The sequence below is a fragment of the Schistocerca piceifrons genome, chromosome 2, assembly GCF_021461385.2.
Source record: "Schistocerca piceifrons isolate TAMUIC-IGC-003096 chromosome 2, iqSchPice1.1, whole genome shotgun sequence".
Lineage (NCBI taxonomy): Eukaryota > Metazoa > Arthropoda > Insecta > Orthoptera > Acrididae > Schistocerca > Schistocerca piceifrons.
In genome coordinates this window covers 988,405,328-988,424,134 of record NC_060139.1, presented here as the reverse complement: position 1 = coordinate 988,424,134, position 18,807 = coordinate 988,405,328, and the positions used below count along the sequence as shown (strand labels likewise).

Sequence of the window (18,807 nt, the reverse complement as noted above, 5' to 3'; positions counted from 1 at the left end):
TGGGAAAATGTAAAAAACTCAAACAGTCACCACCAAGACAGAGAACTGAAACTTCAGTAAAAAATCCCGTCACGCCCCAAAACGGGAAAAAAAACTAATAATGAAACTAATAATACGGACACACATGGCAAACAAGACGTTTGGCAATAACGGCCAGAGAAAAAACTGAAAAGACTTCTGTTTTCGTGCGGTATGCAAGGTACGTCAATTTTCGTTCCAGAATAACTTGGGAAGATCGCAGTAAGACATATTCATATTGTGTCGCTCAAAGGCAAGAGAAAAGATAAGAGAAAAACGTCCATGCTGCTCAGGTACGGAAAGCCGCGCAAAAGCATGCGCTAGTGCGACCTGCAAAAAATTAGCAAAAGTTCGCCGATAGTGTGGTGATGCCTGAATCTGGGTATGTTGGGTCCATAAATAAGTGAGAAAGTCCAGATCGGTAGACAACTTGAGGGAGAAGATAGCAAAAACCGTGTGGCCAAGGATCCACACCGTGGCATTGCGCTTGGTGGTGGGGTAGACGTCACACTGCGGAATTAAGACAGCATCCACAGTAACAGTGCGAGTGTCCACCCTCTGAATCAAACGAATCATGTCCCTGGCGACTTCCCAAACACGGCGAAAGCGGTCACACGCAAAGCGGTGTTCCAGAGTATCGTCGGCAGTACACACGTCACACACTCCAGACTGGATAAGATTTATAGAATGAAGCTTGGAGTTGGTGGGGATGGTGCGATGCACCACCTTGTACCACACCGCGTGGACGGAAGCCGGGAGAACGGCATTGGCGAGGTTTTTCCACACCGCCACCCAGTTGCAGCGTGGCAATCGATACTCCCACTTGCAGCGAACAGGAGGTCCGCGTAAAGCAGTGCAGACAGCGCTAACCGTGTGGGCGGAGACGTCACAAAGCGCCAGGTAACTATTATCAAGAAAGTAGCGGCGCACGTAAGAAAGGTAGAACGGGATGTGCGACACAGAAACAGGGGCTACTTCAGAAGGAGGACGGTAACGATTAAAAACAACCGCAGTAGGACCGCAAGGTGCCTTCTGAATAACAGCAGTAACTCGCTTCCAAAAAAGAGCCGCACATTTGGCGGAAAAATCAACGAGTCCCAAACCGCCATCGGACAGGCCCAAGGTGCAGACAGCATGCGAGACCTTAAAAATCTCCCCTCTCCATAAAAACCAGTAAACCGCCTGTTTGATGGCGCGCCCCAACTGCGTGGGAACCGGGAGAACCTGCGCAAGGTACCATGCTCTCGCCAAGATTTTGGCATTTATCAAATGCACCTTTTCCCGAAGGGCCAAATTCCGGACCGCATAGATCCTGGCAACAGCACGAATCCGATACAGCGTAGACCGCCAATTCAAGGCTGCCATCCGCTGTGGGTTCGAGGATAGAAGTATCCCAAGAACGGTAGGCTGCTGCTGGACACAAAATCAGTCCCTATGCAGGGTACGTGCGCGGGCGGTGAGTGGCAAAAGAACAGTTTTTCGGGGATTGATAACCGCCCCCGTAGCTTTTCCAAAGTTGTACAGAACAACATGCAACCTGTCAACGTCGTCTATTTGTTCAATAAATACGCCAAGGTCATCAGCGTATGCGCGACAAACCAATCTAGTAGTCCCCATCTGAATGCCGCGACATTCCTGACTGATACAACGGAGGAGGGGATCCAGCGCAATGGCAAAAAGCGCCATGGAAAGCGGACACCCCTGCCGCACGGAGCGACCCACACGAAAAGCAGGAGTAAGACGACCATTGACACATATACGGGACGTAGCAGGTTGCAACAGATGCGTCACGAATCGGGTAAATGTATAACCAAACCCCATGCGTACCATAACCCGACGCAAATAAAAATGACTAATCCGGTCAAAGGCATTTTTAAAATCAACTAATAAAATCGCCGCCGTCCGGAGCCGAGCACTTTTCACATATCCAATACAATCCCTGTAGGCAAGGATAGCGTCAAAGATGTTCCGATCTCGTACCGCACATGTTTGCTGATCACTAAGGACGGTCGGCAAGATGTTTTTAAGTCGCTGAGCGACGCAGCGCGTAACGATCTTGTAATCAGCATTTAATAAAGTAATCGGACGGACAGCATCGATATGAGGTACAGCATGGGATTTGGGAACGAGCGTCACAACCCCCTCCACAAAAGCAGTTGGTACAGTCACACCATTGTGAATATCATTCGCTAAATCCACTAAAATCTCACTTAAAAGAGGGAAAAAATTTCGAATAAAATTCCGCAGGAATCCCATCGCGACCCGGGGACTTCCCTTTGGGACTCCGCCGAACGGCGTCGAGAACGTCATCAGACGTAAAAGCGTCATTTAAAAGATCCCTGTCCGGGCGAGTTAAAACATGGGGAACAACCCGCAAGAATTCTCGCAACGCGTCGGAATCAACGTCAACAGCACAGAAAAGCGAAGCGAAATGTTCAAAAATATCGCGTTCAATTTCCGACTGGACAGAAGTCCGACCGCCGTTTCTCAGCTGCCAAACATTAATGCGCAAACGTTCGCGGCGTTTGCGTTCCCGGTTTAAATGATAAATGGACAGAGGTTCCCCAGGAACAAAGCCTGCAGGCTGACTTCGGACGGTCACCCCATCACTAGCGGCACGCATGTCAATTAAAAGCTGAGCTTGAAATCGCTTCGGAGTGGGCAACAAATTGGGTTGTGACGTCACTCGCAACGCCAAATCGCGTAAACAATCCTGGCGGAAGCGAGCCGTCGCCCGACGCCAGCGTGCCGCCTCACGGCTGTAATCGATTAAAAAGTTGCGAATCGCCGGCTTAGCGATCGCAACCCACCACTCAATGGTGCTACTATGACCGTCGCGAGTCCGCACCAACCTCTGCCACATACGGTTAAAACTAGTCACAAAATGGTCGTCATGAAGTAAACTACAATTAAACTTCCACAAATTAGTACGACGAGGAACACACAAACGAGGTAATAAAAGACGACAGGAATAACTGGAGTGGTCGGAAAATACGACAGGAGTCACGTCAGCAGTACAAACACGGGCAGACAGCTGCCTAGACACATAAATGCGATCGAGGCGGCTACGCCCCGCACCGTAAAAATATGTGAAATAAGTGAAATCGGGGTGTAAAACACGCCACGTGTCAAGCAAATGAAAGCTAGCGACCAAAGCACCCAGTTCGTGACATTTGTTCGGACGCGGCTCCTGATCTCTGTCGTCTAAAACACAATTAAAATCACCCCCGACGATTAGAGTATCGACATTCCTTGATAAAAGCTGACATAAATCCCTACCATAAAATTCAGCCCTGGCCGGTTTAACATTTCCCGACGGAGCGTACACATTCACAAACACAATGCCAAAAATGGTACAGGCAACAGCACAACCGGTCGGTAAAATGTCAACATTAGAAACAGGTAAGCCAGAACGTACTAAAATGGCAGTGCCCGTATCAGAATCAGGCGCAACATTGTCAATCACAATAAAATCAGTAAAATCGTTCAAATATAAAAGCGCTTCACAAGTCACCTCTTGTAAAAAGGCGACGTGACAGTGATTATCGTACAAAAAATCCTTAAGAAGCATAGCTTTCTGCGGATTTCGCAGCTTATTAAGATTTACCGTTAAAATGTTCCACTGGCTACAGTCGTGAAACATATACACGTAGAACACAGGGAAAAAACAAGAACAGAAAAACATGAAAACGCTTAAAACACAATAAAATATACCAACGTGCGCGGAGGGGGAAGGACATACAAAGAGTCGCACTAATGGGAATCACCGGCCTCAACATCCTCCGACCATGCCCGTGATTGACTAGGAAGGGGGGGGGGGGGGCGGTGGGGTCCCGGAAACTGTGACGGGATCCCCTGCGACGGAATGCTCCACAGCGGGCATTACGACATCAGAAGATAAGGCCGGCACCAAATCGTGGGTGGAAGGGGGAGCACGACGATGGTGCGAATCTTCGGCCTTTCGTTTTGTTGGTAAGGGGGGGGGCGTCACAGACACAGGCGGATCTACCGCCATGTCGGAATCGGCAGCGAAAAACGGTTGACTCAAGAATGTTTTTAGGTGTTGAACCGTGATATCACGTTGTTGCGTGGCAGTTACAACAGCACCCTCCGGCTGGGTGCGAGAAGAGGTCTGCTTTTTCGCCTGGCGCCTGCCGCCCCCTCCCTGAGACGGGCGCTGGCCGAGATCGGCCCCAGAGCGCGCGGCCGGCTGTCGGGAGGTCGGTTGACCAACCGACTGAGCGTGAGGGGGGGCAGGAGAACGCGCCACCGGAGACGGACTCCGATTTTTGGCCGAAACACCACGCGTATCGAAAGAAGCAGAACTACTGGCACTACGCAAACGCGGTGTGCCAGAAGCCCGAGCAACATTCCGGTCTCTACGGGGTTTAGGCGCAGTAAAAGCCTCACTGTCGACAACAACATCACTGGCAGCAGAGACACTGTCGGGGACGGTAGTTGGAACAACCGCCGATTTATCGGGTTCCGCAACCGGGACAGGATGCGGAACAACGGCCGACAGCGGCACGGATTCCGGTGAAACGTCGTCCACTACCGGTTTTTTAGTAATAGGTACAGTTGTCGCATCCGCGACCAAAGAGGGCTCAACAGGAGGTACGGAAACAGAGTCACTATCGGGAACAGACGTATCCATGGCGTCAGGGGGGGCGGCCGCGAGTGGCATACGTGCGGGGGGGGGGGGGGGGGGGCGGAACCTAAACTCGTCGCGGCAACAGAGGCAAAACTAGGCCCACCTAAAATATCCTCACGTGGCAACTGAACAGGCGGCCTGTGTTTAGGGCAGTTTTGTCGGTAATGACCGACAGCACCACAAAAAGAACACGTCTGAGGTTGACCACTATATGTTATGAAAGCACGATGACCGTTAACTAGCAAGAAGGACGGAATATGTTGACGTACGACCATCTTTACACTCCTCACGCCATTTTCAACTTGAAAAACATAGGCGGAGGACCACTTTTCTTTAGTAACAGATAGCACGGTCCCGTACGGCCGCAAATGACGAGATATTGTGTCATTCCGGATTTCAAAAGGCAAGTTGAACACACGAAAATTTCGAAGGCCAAACCCACCATGAGAAATATTCACGTTACTAATGCGACCGTCTAGATGTCTACATTTACGGACGCCATCATTAACATTGACTACAGTATCACATAATTCCGGAGTTTTCAACTTCAAAAACACAGAATTAGTAAAAGTGTCAAACTGAACACCAAGAACGTCATCGGTCGATAAACACAATTCCTCGAGTATCCAACGATGAATTTCGAAAGCTGACGGTTTGCCGACGGAACTATCGAATTCACATTGTACGTTATTTTCACGCTCTTCACTAGCATCATAGAAACTTACCATTACTTACGGACTTGATGAAATGTAGCCGCGAGGCAGAAGACAGACGGCACACGAGGCGCCGCCGACCAAGTCGCACACGGAAGTACAGCGCGCTCAGCACCGAGGTGTTGCTGGGCGCTTGCAGCCTTCGACACACGCGGAGGACGCATCTTGTCCCTGGTGTCCAGCGGAGGGCCTGTGCGGGGTATGGCAGTGTCGTGCTGGAGGGCGCCACTGGTAGCGATGTGGGCTTCCCCGCCTCGCCTCGCCTCACACCAGGTGTCTGCGTCGTTTGCAGTGCATTCGCGCCATTCCTATCCCTGTCCCCGTCCCGACTTGTCCCGACTTTGCTCGACTGCCGCTCGGGTCGTGGTCCATATGACAGCGCAAGCACGACAAACGTCTGCGGGACGAGACGAGACGAGACGACTAAGGAATAAATTCGTGATTACAAACCAAATTTGGAACTTTACACAAAAATAGGCGGTGACGTATTTCAGAAATCAACTGCCGATTCGTACTGTTTTGTCGTTATCAAAGTCTTCTTGGCAAACTTGGTTAGCACATTCTCCCTCAAACTGAGTTAATTACTGCATTTTCGTACCATTACAGTAGTTTAAAAGGCTTAAGGAAGCATCTTTGTCACAACAGAAAGGTAGTTTGAAAATTGGGCTGGCAGGGGTAGCGACATAATAACAAAACAAAAAAAAGGAAAGGAGCAAACAGCACCTTTTTTTTAAGTTTTTTAATTACTGCATTTTCTTACCATTACAGTAGTTTAAAAGGGTTGAGGAAGCATCTTTGTCACAACAGAGAGGCAGTTTGAAAATTGGGCTGGCAGGGGTAGCGACATAATAACAAAACAAAAAGAAAAGGAAGGGAGCCAACAGCACCTTTTTTTTATGTTTTAGTGCAAAGAAAAAGCCATAATCCATGAAATCTTCTAAATGGAGACAAGTATTCCACCAGAAAAAAACAAGATTCCAGTATACAAAAAATATAAGATCCAAAACTAGAAAAAGAAACCACTTCCTCAGGTGTACTATTACTGGGAAAGTTCCACACCAGTAAAGCAGAGGAGTAAAGTCCAACAAGTGGAGAAATGAAACTAAAAGAAGAAAATGAAAGTCACTGCGCGTTAATACAGGAAAGGACTAAAAATAGGACTGCCGCCACTTGGGAGACCGACATGTGAAAGTCAGTTCTGCAAAAAGAAATCGCCGATATCCACAGCATAAAAATAATCAGAAACAAGGAGAAGGTAAACCATACCGGAAATGAAAAGGAACACAAAGAATAAAAAGTAGAGTACCTCTGATTACACGAATTTCGATAATTGTACGTTCCTGGAAAACACAACTCGAGCGGTCTAAGTAGAAGAGTATACCAAATCATCAAACCATGTTAAGTAGCCATCGACATCCGGGTAAAGGCATGAGCAAGGGCAACCTGCAATAAATTCGCGAAATTAGCACGATAGCCAGGCATGGCTGCAGTTTGTTCATGCTGAGTCCATAAGTATGTAAGAAAGTCAAATTCGGTTGTCAATTTCAGGGAAAACGTTGCAAAAACGGTGTGACCCAGGAGCCACACCGTGGCATTCTTCTTAGTATTCGGGTAGGCGGCGCACTGAGGGATTAAGACGTCTGTCGGCAAAACAGAGCGCGTATCCACCCGATTGATAAGGCGAACCATATCTCGGGCGGTATGCCAAACACTGCAAAAATGGCCACACACGAAACGGTGTTCAAGCGTATCTTCCACAGCACACAGGTCACAAGCTCCAGACGAGAGGAGATTAATGGAGTGGAGCTTCGCATGCGTAGGGAAGGTACGATGCACAACCTTGTACCACACTGCGTGTACAGAGGGAGGAAGAACATTGCTGGCAAGATTTTTCCATACCGTGACCCAGTTATACCACGGTAGCCGATACTCCCACTTACAACGCGCAGTAGACCCACGGAAAGCGGAAACGACATCGCTGACGCGAAGGCTGGGAACGTCACAGAGCTCCAAGTAGCTGTTTTCCATATAGTAGCGACGCACATAATTAAGAAAAAAGGGAATGTGCGAGACATTCACCGGCGCCGCCGCAGATGGAGGACGATACAGATTGAAGACCGCCGCAGTGGGACCGTTCGGCGCCCTCTCCATCACAACAGTGGTCCGTTTCCAAAACAGAGCAGAGCACTTCGCGCGAAGATCTACTAAACCCAAACCACCATCTGTCGGGCTGAGAGTACAAGTGTCATACGAGACCTTAAAAATGTCACCTCGCCATAAAAACCAATACACCGCCTGCTTGAGGGCACGTTCCAATTGCCGAGGCAGTGGAAGGACCTGTGCGAGATACCACGCCCTTGCCAGAATATTATTATTGATCAAGGCCACCTTATCACGAAGCGCCAACGTGCGAGCCGCATAGATCTTGGCAACGGCACGCACCTTGTGCAGCGTGGACCGCCAATTAAGCGCCTCCATCCTTTGTGGGTGAGAAGAAAAAAGCACGCCTAGTACTTTTTGTTGTTCGCGGACGCAGAACCAGTTCCTCTGTAAAGACCGTGCGCGGGGTGTAAGAGGCAAACAAACAGTCTTAGCAGGGTTGACAATGGCACCTGTGGCTTTTTCAAAGTGTTGCAGTGCGCCATATAAATTGTCAACGTCATCGGAATGGCCAAGAAAAACACCAAGGTCGTCGGCGAATGCCTTACAAATGAGGCGGTCCGCCCCGACCTGAATGCCGCGGCATTCGCGGCCGATAATCCGCAGCAACGGATCTAAGGCTACAGAAAAAGGGCCATCGAAAGGGGACACCCCTGCCGCACCGAGCGCTCAACACGGAAAGCCGGCGTCAAGCGGCCGTTGACACTAACTCGTGACGTCGCATTCTGTAAAAGATGCTTTACCACAGTCGTAAACTTAAGGCCGAATCCCATCCGCACAAGAACCTGGCGGAGGTATACATGGCTAACGCGGTCGAAAGCATTTTTGAAGTCAATCAATAAGACGGCAGCTGTCGGCACTCTCGCACTTTTAACAAAGCCGATACAGTCGCGATATGCGAGAACGGCGTCAAAAATGTTTCGACCCGGCACCGCACATGATTGACTGTCACTGAGAACCGACGGTAAAACAACTTTAAGACGTTGAGCCACACAGCGCGTCACAATCTTAAAGTCGGCGTTAAGTAAGGTGATCGGCCGAACAGCGTCAATACAGGGCGTCGCAGTCGATTTAGGTACTAAGGTCACTACCCCCTCCTCAAACGCAGCAGGGATAACAGCACCATCCCGTATGTCATTTAAAAGAGCTACAAAAACATCACGAAAAAGATCATAAAACTTCAAATAAAATTCAGAAGGAATGCCGTCGGGACCAGGCGATTTACACTTAGGGCTTCGTCGGATAGCGTCATACAGGTCGTCAGGTACATAAGCAGCATTTAAATGCGTCCTATCCGCACGAGTTAAAACATGAGGTATAACTTGTAAAAAATCCCGCAACGCATCACAGTCAACATCCAGCGCACGGAAAAGGGAACTAAAATGATTAAAAATATCCCGCTCAATGTCGGACTGGACAGTAGTCCGACCACCGTCGCACTTTTTCCAGGTACTGATTTGCAGACGGGCACGCCTCCGTCGTTTCCTGGTCAGATGGTAAAGCGACAAAGGTTCGCCATCCACAACCCCCGCAGGCTGGCTGCGCACGACGACACCATCACTAACAGCACGCAAATCAGCGAGAAGCTTAAGCTGAAATTGCTTAAAAGCGGGCAGCAAGGCAGGCTGTGACGTCACGCGCAGCGCGAGGTCTTGTAAACACGCCTGATGGAAGCGGGCCGTGGCGCGACGCCAACGAGCCGCCTCGCGGCTAAAATCAATTAAAAACTGCCTTATCACTGGCTTGGCCTCCCCGACCCACCACTCCAGCACACTACAGTCACCTCGTCTGGTCCCGAGTAATTTATGCCACAGATTGGTAAAACACCGGACAAAATGGTCGTCGGTCAATAAAGCACAATTAAATTTCCACAGATTCTGTCGTCTGGGAACACAAAAACGAGGCAATAAAAGCTGACAAAGGTAACCGGAATGATCAGAAAACAGCACGGGAAACATTTCCGTGCGGCAAATACGGGCAGAAAGCGAGGCAGAAACGTAAATTCTGTCCAGGCGGCTGTGCCCCGTGAGATAAAAATGAGTATAGTGGGTAACGTCAGGGTTTAAAACACGCCACGTATCAACGAGCTGAAAACTGCGAATCAAGTCGCCGAGCTCGCGACAAATGTTAGGACGAGGCACCTGATCGACAACATCTAAAACGCAATTAAAATCGCCGCCGACAACTAAAGCATCCACATTCCGGTGTAGCAGTGCACACAATTCCTGCCCATAAAAAACAGCCCTCGCCGGCTTATCGTTCCCAGACGGGGCATAAACGTTAACAAAGACAACGCCCAGTATAGTGCAACTAACAGCACGACCATTTGGTAAAATAGCAACGTCGGAAACAGCAAGGTCAGAACGGACTAAAATGGCAGTTCCTGCATTGGAATCCGGTAAAACATTGTCAACAACAATAAAGTCACGAAAATCGTGTAAAAATACAAGTGCATCGCGCGTCACCTCTTGTAAAAAGACAACATGGCAGTGGTGATCACGTAAAAAGGCCTTAAAAGCCAGTAACTTGCACGGGTGGCTCAACTTGTTAAGATTAAAAGTGACAACATTCCACTGGCTAAAATCGTAAGTCATAGACTCACACAGTTAAAAGACACACACAAAAGTAAAAAACACACAGAAAACACGGAATGTGCAGGTGCACGACAGAGGAGGGGGCACACAGCACACACACTACGTCTCCTCACCCTCCACAACATCCTTCGCCCACTCCAAAGGCTCGAAGGGGGAGTGGGGTGGCAGGGTGGCAGTAGCTGGCACGGCAGAAGCGACCGATACAGGATCCCTGACGGGCATCTGCACGTCGGAGGAAGGCACCGACACGCGGTCGTGGATAGAAGGACCAGCGCGACGTCGGTGGACATCCTCAGCCTTCCGCTTCGTCGACATAGGTGCCGCAGTCACAGCCGAGACAGTGTCGGGCGCTAAAACAGGCACGTCTGCAGAGGCTGGTTGACTTAACACAGTCCGCAGATGGCGAACAGCAACGTCACGTTGCTGCGCCGCACCGCTCAGATCAGCTGACTGCGCGTGGCGAGAAGAGGCCCGCGGCGACTGTTGTTGTTGCTGTTTGCGCGGCGGCTGACGCCCGGAGCCGGAAGCCTGAGGCGGCCGTAGCTCCACGTCAAGGTCGCGCCGCGCGGCACGGCGTTGCGACGCCCAAGAAGAGGCGGGGGAGCGCCCTACCGGGGACGGACTACGGTCACGGCGCGTGTAACCCCCGTCGTAAGAAGGGGAGCTACTGACACTGCGGAAGCGTTGCCTACTGGAACTCCGAGAACGAGCTTCATCCCGTTGCGGTTTTGGTTCCACAAAAACATGGCGTGATTCCGCAACAGGATTAGGCTCAGAAACATCAGAGGGTACAACGACGGGTGCAGGCACAGAAGGAGAGGGTGCCAACTGCGACACAATAGGTGCAACAGGGTCCGAATTAGGGCGCGGAACAACATCGGTTACCGATTGCGGCACGGAGTCAGAGACAGCCTCCGACACAACAGCACCCACAACCGGTTGAAGAGCAGCAGGCACGTTTTCCGAAGCCGCGGACAAAGATTCCTGGCCGGTAGTCGCAAGAACAGAGACAGTAGCATCAGCAGACACATCCATCGCTTCCGCGGCGGCAGCAAGATTAACATCTGCCGCACGCCGCGCGGGCGCGGGGGGGGCGGAACCCAAGACCGTAGCGGCGACGGAAGCAAAACTAGCTCCTTGCAAATTGCCCTCAAGTGGTAGCTGAACAGGCCGTTTGCGCTTCGGACAATCCTGCCGATAATGTCCGACACCGTTACAAAATGAGCAAGTCTGTGGCTGGCCATTGTACGTGACAAACGCACGGTGGCAGTTCACTAAAATAAAAGACGGAATATGCTGCCTAACCACCATCTTAACACTGCGCACACCGTTCTCGACTTGAAATATGTACGCAGACGACCATTTCTCTTTCACTACAGATAAAACAGTGCCATATGGCCGCAAGTGACGAGAAATAGTGTCGTTGCGTATTTCAAACGGAAGGTTAAATATGCGTATTTGGCGAAGACCAAAACCAGCATGAGACACAGTGACATTACTAATATTTCCGTTAAGGTGTCGAAATCGACGAACACCGTCATTAACAGAGACAACAGCATCACACAGATCGGGAGATTTCAGTTTCAAGAACACAGAATTTAAAAACGTATCGAACTGAATACCGAGCACATCAGTGGTAGACAACATCAAGTCCTCAAGTAACCAACGATGGATCTCGAAAGCCGAAGGTTTCTCTACGGAACGACCAAACTCGCACTGAATATTATTCTGTCGCTCTTCACTTTCATCGTAAAGGATATCCATTACTTACAGTTCAGTAAAAAGAAAGAAAGCAACGAGGCAGAGGTAGCAGACGACACGCGAGGCGCCGCCGGCCCAGTCGCACGAGGTAAACACAGCGCGCCAGGCACCGAGGTGTTGCTGGGCGCGTGCAGCCTTCGACACTAGCGGAGGGCGCATCTTGGCCCTGGTGTCCAGCGGAGGGCCTGTGCGGGGTGGGGCAGTGTCGTACTGGAGGGCGCCACAGGTAGCGATGTGGGCTTCCTCGCCTCGCCTCGCCTCACACCAAGTGTCTGCGTAGTTTGCACTGCATTCGCGCCATTCCTATCCCTGTCCCCGTCTTTGCTCGACTGCCGCTCGCTGCCGCTCGGGTCGTGGTCCATATGACAGCGCAAGCACGACAAACGTCTGCGGGACGAGACGAGACGGGACGACTAAGGAATAAATTCGTGATTACAAATCAAATTTGGAACTTTACACAAAAATAGGCGGTGACGTATTTCAGAAATCAACTGCCGATTCGTACTGTTTTGCCGTTTTCAAAGTCTCCTTGGCAAACTTGGTTAGCACATTCTCCCTCAAACTGAGTTAATTACTGCATTTTCGTACCATTACAGTAGTTTAAAAGGCTTAAGGAAGCATCTTTGTCACAACAGAAAGGTAGTTTGAAAATTGGGCTGGCAGGGGTAGCGACATAACAACAAAACAAAAAAAAGGAAGGGAGCAAACAGCAGCTTTTTTTTTAAGTTCTTTAATTACTGCATTTTCTTACCATTACAGTAGTTTAAAAGGGTTAAGGAAGCATCTTTGTCACAACAGAAAGGCAGTTTGAAAATTGGTCTGGCAGGGGTAGCGACATAATAACAAAACAAAAAGAAAAGGAAGGGAGCCAACAGCACCCGGGTTTCCCAGGCGGTCACCCATCCAAGTACTAACCGGGCCCAATGATGCTTAACTTCGGTGATCGGACGAGAACCGGTGTATTCATCATGGTATGGCCGTTGGCACTCGTGCAAGGTAGGAGCCCGGCGGAATTCGCGTTCGGCTTCTCTCCCAACACACAAAATGTTAGTTTTCCGCCGCATTTGACGAAAGCACTTCCTTCTGCAACAGCCAGTTCCTCGCGGACGGCGCGGGGGGCGCGCCCGGCGTCCCAGCAGACCGACGGCCGAATTAGCGGGCGCACCGCCGCGTGTGTGAGACGCACTGTTGCTCGTTGCACCTCCTGTCATTCGCTGGGCGCGTGCAGCCTTTCTGCGGGGGACGCATCTTGTCCCTGGTGTCCAGCGGAGGGCCTGTGCGGGGTGTGGCAGTGTCGTGCTGGAGGGCGCCACTGGTAGCGATGTGGGCTTCCTCGCCTCGCCTCGCCTCGCCTCGCCTCGCCTCGCCTCGCGTGTCTGCGTAGTTTGCAGTGCATTCGCGCCATTCCTATCCCTGTCCCCGTCCCGACTTGTCCCGACTTTGCTCGACTGCCGCTCGCTGCCGCTCGGGTCGTGGTCCATATGACAGCGCAAGCACGACAAACGTCTGCGGGACGAGACGAGACGAGACGACTAAGGAATAAATTCGTGATTACAAATCAAATTTGGAACTTTACACAAAAATAGGCGGTGACGTATTTCAGAAATCAACTGCCGATTCGTACTGTTTTGCCGTTTTCAAAGTCTCCTTGGCAAACTTGGTTAGCACATTCTCCCTCAAACTGAGTTAATTACTGCATTTTCGTACCATTACAGTAGTTTAAAAGGCTTAAGGAAGCATCTTTGTCACAACAGAAAGGTAGTTTGAAAATTGGGCTGGCAGGGGTAGCGACATAACAACAAAACAAAAAAAAGGAAGGGAGCAAACAGCAGCTTAATTTTTTAAGTTCTTTAATTACTGCATTTTCTTACCATTACAGTAGTTTAAAAGGGTTAAGGAAGCATCTTTGTCACAACAGAAAGGCAGTTTGAAAATTGGTCTGGCAGGGGTAGCGACATAATAACAAAACAAAAAGAAAAGGAAGGGAGCCAACAGCACCCGGGTTTCCCAGGCGGTCACCCATCCAAGTACTAACCGGGCCCAATGATGCTTAACTTCGGTGATCGGACGAGAACCGGTGTATTCATCATGGTATGGCCGTTGGCACTCGTGCAAGGTAGGAGCCCGGCGGAATTCGCGTTCGGCTTCTCTCCCAACACACAAAATGTTAGTTTTCCGCCGCATTTGACGAAAGCACTTCCTTCTGCAACAGCCAGTTCCTCGCGGACGGCGCGGGGGGCGCGCCCGGCGTCCCAGCAGACCGACGGCCGAATTAGCGGGCGCACCGCCGCGTGTGTGAGACGCACTGTTGCTCGTTGCACCTCCTGTCATTCGCTGGGCGCGTGCAGCCTTTCTGCGGGGGACGCATCTTGTCCCTGGTGTCCAGCGGAGGGCCTGTGCGGGGTGTGGCAGTGTCGTGCTGGAGGGCGCCACTGGTAGCGATGTGGGCTTCCTCGCCTCGCCTCGCCTCGCCTCGCCTCGCCTCGCCTCGCGTGTCTGCGTAGTTTGCAGTGCATTCGCGCCATTCCTATCCCTGTCCCCGTCCCGACTTGTCCCGACTTTGCTCGACTGCCGCTCGCTGCCGCTCGGGTCGTGGTCCATATGACAGCGCAAGCACGACAAACGTCTGCGGGACGAGACGAGACGAGACGACTAAGGAATAAATTCGTGATTACAAATCAAATTTGGAACTTTACACAAAAATAGGCGGTGACGTATTTCAGAAATCAACTGCCGATTCGTACTGTTTTGCCGTTTTCAAAGTCTCCTTGGCAAACTTGGTTAGCACATTCTCCCTCAAACTGAGTTAATTACTGCATTTTCGTACCATTACAGTAGTTTAAAAGGCTTAAGGAAGCATCTTTGTCACAACAGAAAGGTAGTTTGAAAATTGGGCTGGCAGGGGTAGCGACATAACAACAAAACAAAAAAAAGGAAGGGAGCAAACAGCAGCTTAATTTTTTAAGTTCTTTAATTACTGCATTTTCTTACCATTACAGTAGTTTAAAAGGGTTAAGGAAGCATCTTTGTCACAACAGAAAGGCAGTTTGAAAATTGGTCTGGCAGGGGTAGCGACATAATAACAAAACAAAAAGAAAAGGAAGGGAGCCAACAGCACCCGGGTTTCCCAGGCGGTCACCCATCCAAGTACTAACCGGGCCCAATGATGCTTAACTTCGGTGATCGGACGAGAACCGGTGTATTCATCATGGTATGGCCGTTGGCACTCGTGCAAGGTAGGAGCCCGGCGGAATTCGCGTTCGGCTTCTCTCCCAACACACAAAATGTTAGTTTTCCGCCGCATTTGACGAAAGCACTTCCTTCTGCAACAGCCAGTTCCTCGCGGACGGCGCGGGGGGCGCGCCCGGCGTCCCAGCAGACCGACGGCCGAATTAGCGGGCGCACCGCCGCGTGTGTGAGACGCACTGTTGCTCGTTGCACCTCCTGTCATTCGCTGGGCGCGTGCAGCCTTTCTGCGGGGGACGCATCTTGTCCCTGGTGTCCAGCGGAGGGCCTGTGCGGGGTGTGGCAGTGTCGTGCTGGAGGGCGCCACTGGTAGCGATGTGGGCTTCCTCGCCTCGCCTCGCCTCGCCTCGCCTCGCCTCGCCTCGCGTGTCTGCGTAGTTTGCAGTGCATTCGCGCCATTCCTATCCCTGTCCCCGTCCCGACTTGTCCCGACTTTGCTCGACTGCCGCTCGCTGCCGCTCGGGTCGTGGTCCATATGACAGCGCAAGCACGACAAACGTCTGCGGGACGAGACGAGACGAGACGACTAAGGAATAAATTCGTGATTACAAATCAAATTTGGAACTTTACACAAAAATAGGCGGTGACGTATTTCAGAAATCAACTGCCGATTCGTACTGTTTTGCCGTTTTCAAAGTCTCCTTGGCAAACTTGGTTAGCACATTCTCCCTCAAACTGAGTTAATTACTGCATTTTCGTACCATTACAGTAGTTTAAAAGGCTTAAGGAAGCATCTTTGTCACAACAGAAAGGTAGTTTGAAAATTGGGCTGGCAGGGGTAGCGACATAACAACAAAACAAAAAAAAGGAAGGGAGCAAACAGCAGCTTAATTTTTTAAGTTCTTTAATTACTGCATTTTCTTACCATTACAGTAGTTTAAAAGGGTTAAGGAAGCATCTTTGTCACAACAGAAAGGCAGTTTGAAAATTGGTCTGGCAGGGGTAGCGACATAATAACAAAACAAAAAGAAAAGGAAGGGAGCCAACAGCACCCGGGTTTCCCAGGCGGTCACCCATCCAAGTACTAACCGGGCCCAATGATGCTTAACTTCGGTGATCGGACGAGAACCGGTGTATTCATCATGGTATGGCCGTTGGCACTCGTGCAAGGTAGGAGCCCGGCGGAATTCGCGTTCGGCTTCTCTCCCAACACACAAAATGTTAGTTTTCCGCCGCATTTGACGAAAGCACTTCCTTCTGCAACAGCCAGTTCCTCGCGGACGGCGCGGGGGGCGCGCCCGGCGTCCCAGCAGACCGACGGCCGAATTAGCGGGCGCACCGCCGCGTGTGTGAGACGCACTGTTGCTCGTTGCACCTCCTGTCATTCGCTGGGCGCGTGCAGCCTTTCTGCGGGGGACGCATCTTGTCCCTGGTGTCCAGCGGAGGGCCTGTGCGGGGTGTGGCAGTGTCGTGCTGGAGGGCGCCACTGGTAGCGATGTGGGCTTCCTCGCCTCGCCTCGCCTCGCCTCGCCTCGCCTCGCCTCGCGTGTCTGCGTAGTTTGCAGTGCATTCGCGCCATTCCTATCCCTGTCCCCGTCCCGACTTGTCCCGACTTTGCTCGACTGCCGCTCGCTGCCGCTCGGGTCGTGGTCCATATGACAGCGCAAGCACGACAAACGTCTGCGGGACGAGACGAGACGAGACGACTAAGGAATAAATTCGTGATTACAAATCAAATTTGGAACTTTACACAAAAATAGGCGGTGACGTATTTCAGAAATCAACTGCCGATTCGTACTGTTTTGCCGTTTTCAAAGTCTCCTTGGCAAACTTGGTTAGCACATTCTCCCTCAAACTGAGTTAATTACTGCATTTTCGTACCATTACAGTAGTTTAAAAGGCTTAAGGAAGCATCTTTGTCACAACAGAAAGGTAGTTTGAAAATTGGGCTGGCAGGGGTAGCGACATAACAACAAAACAAAAAAAAGGAAGGGAGCAAACAGCAGCTTAATTTTTTAAGTTCTTTAATTACTGCATTTTCTTACCATTACAGTAGTTTAAAAGGGTTAAGGAAGCATCTTTGTCACAACAGAAAGGCAGTTTGAAAATTGGTCTGGCAGGGGTAGCGACATAATAACAAAACAAAAAGAAAAGGAAGGGAGCCAACAGCACCCGGGTTTCCCAGGCGGTCACCCATCCAAGTACTAACCGGGCCCAATGATGCTTAACTTCGGTGATCGGACGAGAACCGGTGTATTCATCATGGTATGGCCGTTGGCACTCGTGCAAGGTAGGAGCCCGGCGGAATTCGCGTTCGGCTTCTCTCCCAACACACAAAATGTTAGTTTTCCGCCGCATTTGACGAAAGCACTTCCTTCTGCAACAGCCAGTTCCTCGCGGACGGCGCGGGGGGCGCGCCCGGCGTCCCAGCAGACCGACGGCCGAATTAGCGGGCGCACCGCCGCGTGTGTGAGACGCACTGTTGCTCGTTGCACCTCCTGTCATTCGCTGGGCGCGTGCAGCCTTTCTGCGGGGGACGCATCTTGTCCCTGGTGTCCAGCGGAGGGCCTGTGCGGGGTGTGGCAGTGTCGTGCTGGAGGGCGCCACTGGTAGCGATGTGGGCTTCCTCGCCTCGCCTCGCCTCGCCTCGCCTCGCCTCGCCTCGCGTGTCTGCGTAGTTTGCAGTGCATTCGCGCCATTCCTATCCCTGTCCCCGTCCCGACTTGTCCCGACTTTGCTCGACTGCCGCTCGCTGCCGCTCGGGTCGTGGTCCATATGACAGCGCAAGCACGACAAACGTCTGCGGGACGAGACGAGACGAGACGACTAAGGAATAAATTCGTGATTACAAATCAAATTTGGAACTTTACACAAAAATAGGCGGTGACGTATTTCAGAAATCAACTGCCGATTCGTACTGTTTTGCCGTTTTCAAAGTCTCCTTGGCAAACTTGGTTAGCACATTCTCCCTCAAACTGAGTTAATTACTGCATTTTCGTACCATTACAGTAGTTTAAAAGGCTTAAGGAAGCATCTTTGTCACAACAGAAAGGTAGTTTGAAAATTGGGCTGGCAGGGGTAGCGACATAACAACAAAACAAAAAAAAGGAAGGGAGCAAACAGCAGCTTAATTTTTTAAGTTCTTTAATTACTGCATTTTCTTACCATTACAGTAGTTTAAAAGGGTTAAGGAAGCATCTTTGTCACAACAGAAAGGCAGTTTGAAAATTGGTCTGGCAGGGGTAGCGACATAATAACAAAACAAAAAGAAAAGGAAGGGAGCCAACAGCACCCGGGTTTCCCAGGCGGTCACCCATCCAAGTACTAACCGGGCCCAATGATGCTTAACTTCGGTGATCGGACGAGAACCGGTGTATTCATCATGGTATGGCCGTTGGCACTCGTGCAAGGTAGGAGCCCGGCGGAATTCGCGTTCGGCTTCTCTCCCAACACACAAAATGTTAGTTTTCCGCCGCATTTGACGAAAGCACTTCCTTCTGCAACAGCCAGTTCCTCGCGGACGGCGCGGGGGGCGCGCCCGGCGTCCCAGCAGACCGACGGCCGAATTAGCGGGCGCACCGCCGCGTGTGTGAGACGCACTGTTGCTCGTTGCACCTCCTGTCATTCGCTGGGCGCGTGCAGCCTTTCTGCGGGGGACGCATCTTGTCCCTGGTGTCCAGCGGAGGGCCTGTGCGGGGTGTGGCAGTGTCGTGCTGGAGGGCGC

The 18,807-nt window shown here is 51.0% G+C and overlaps 6 non-coding genes across 6 annotated transcripts; all 6 read right to left on the bottom strand.

The window, feature by feature from the left end:
* Window positions 1–12,763: 12,763 nt before the first annotated feature.
* Window positions 12,764–12,882, bottom strand: LOC124778930. Its single transcript, XR_007015933.1, has one exon. It is a non-coding gene; the product is annotated as a 5S ribosomal RNA (ribosomal RNA).
* Window positions 12,883–13,883: 1,001 nt separating this feature from the next.
* On the bottom strand, window positions 13,884–14,002 carry LOC124778918. The gene has a single exon (XR_007015932.1). It is a non-coding gene; the product is annotated as a 5S ribosomal RNA (ribosomal RNA).
* Window positions 14,003–15,003: 1,001 nt separating this feature from the next.
* Window positions 15,004–15,122, bottom strand: LOC124778906. The gene has a single exon (XR_007015930.1). It is a non-coding gene; the product is annotated as a 5S ribosomal RNA (ribosomal RNA).
* Window positions 15,123–16,123: 1,001 nt separating this feature from the next.
* Window positions 16,124–16,242, bottom strand: LOC124778894. Its single transcript, XR_007015929.1, has one exon. It is a non-coding gene; the product is annotated as a 5S ribosomal RNA (ribosomal RNA).
* Window positions 16,243–17,243: 1,001 nt separating this feature from the next.
* LOC124778882 lies at window positions 17,244–17,362 on the bottom strand. The gene has a single exon (XR_007015928.1). It is a non-coding gene; the product is annotated as a 5S ribosomal RNA (ribosomal RNA).
* A 1,001-nt stretch (window positions 17,363–18,363) lies between these two features.
* Window positions 18,364–18,482, bottom strand: LOC124778870. The gene has a single exon (XR_007015927.1). It is a non-coding gene; the product is annotated as a 5S ribosomal RNA (ribosomal RNA).
* Between the last annotated feature and the right edge of the window lie 325 nt (window positions 18,483–18,807).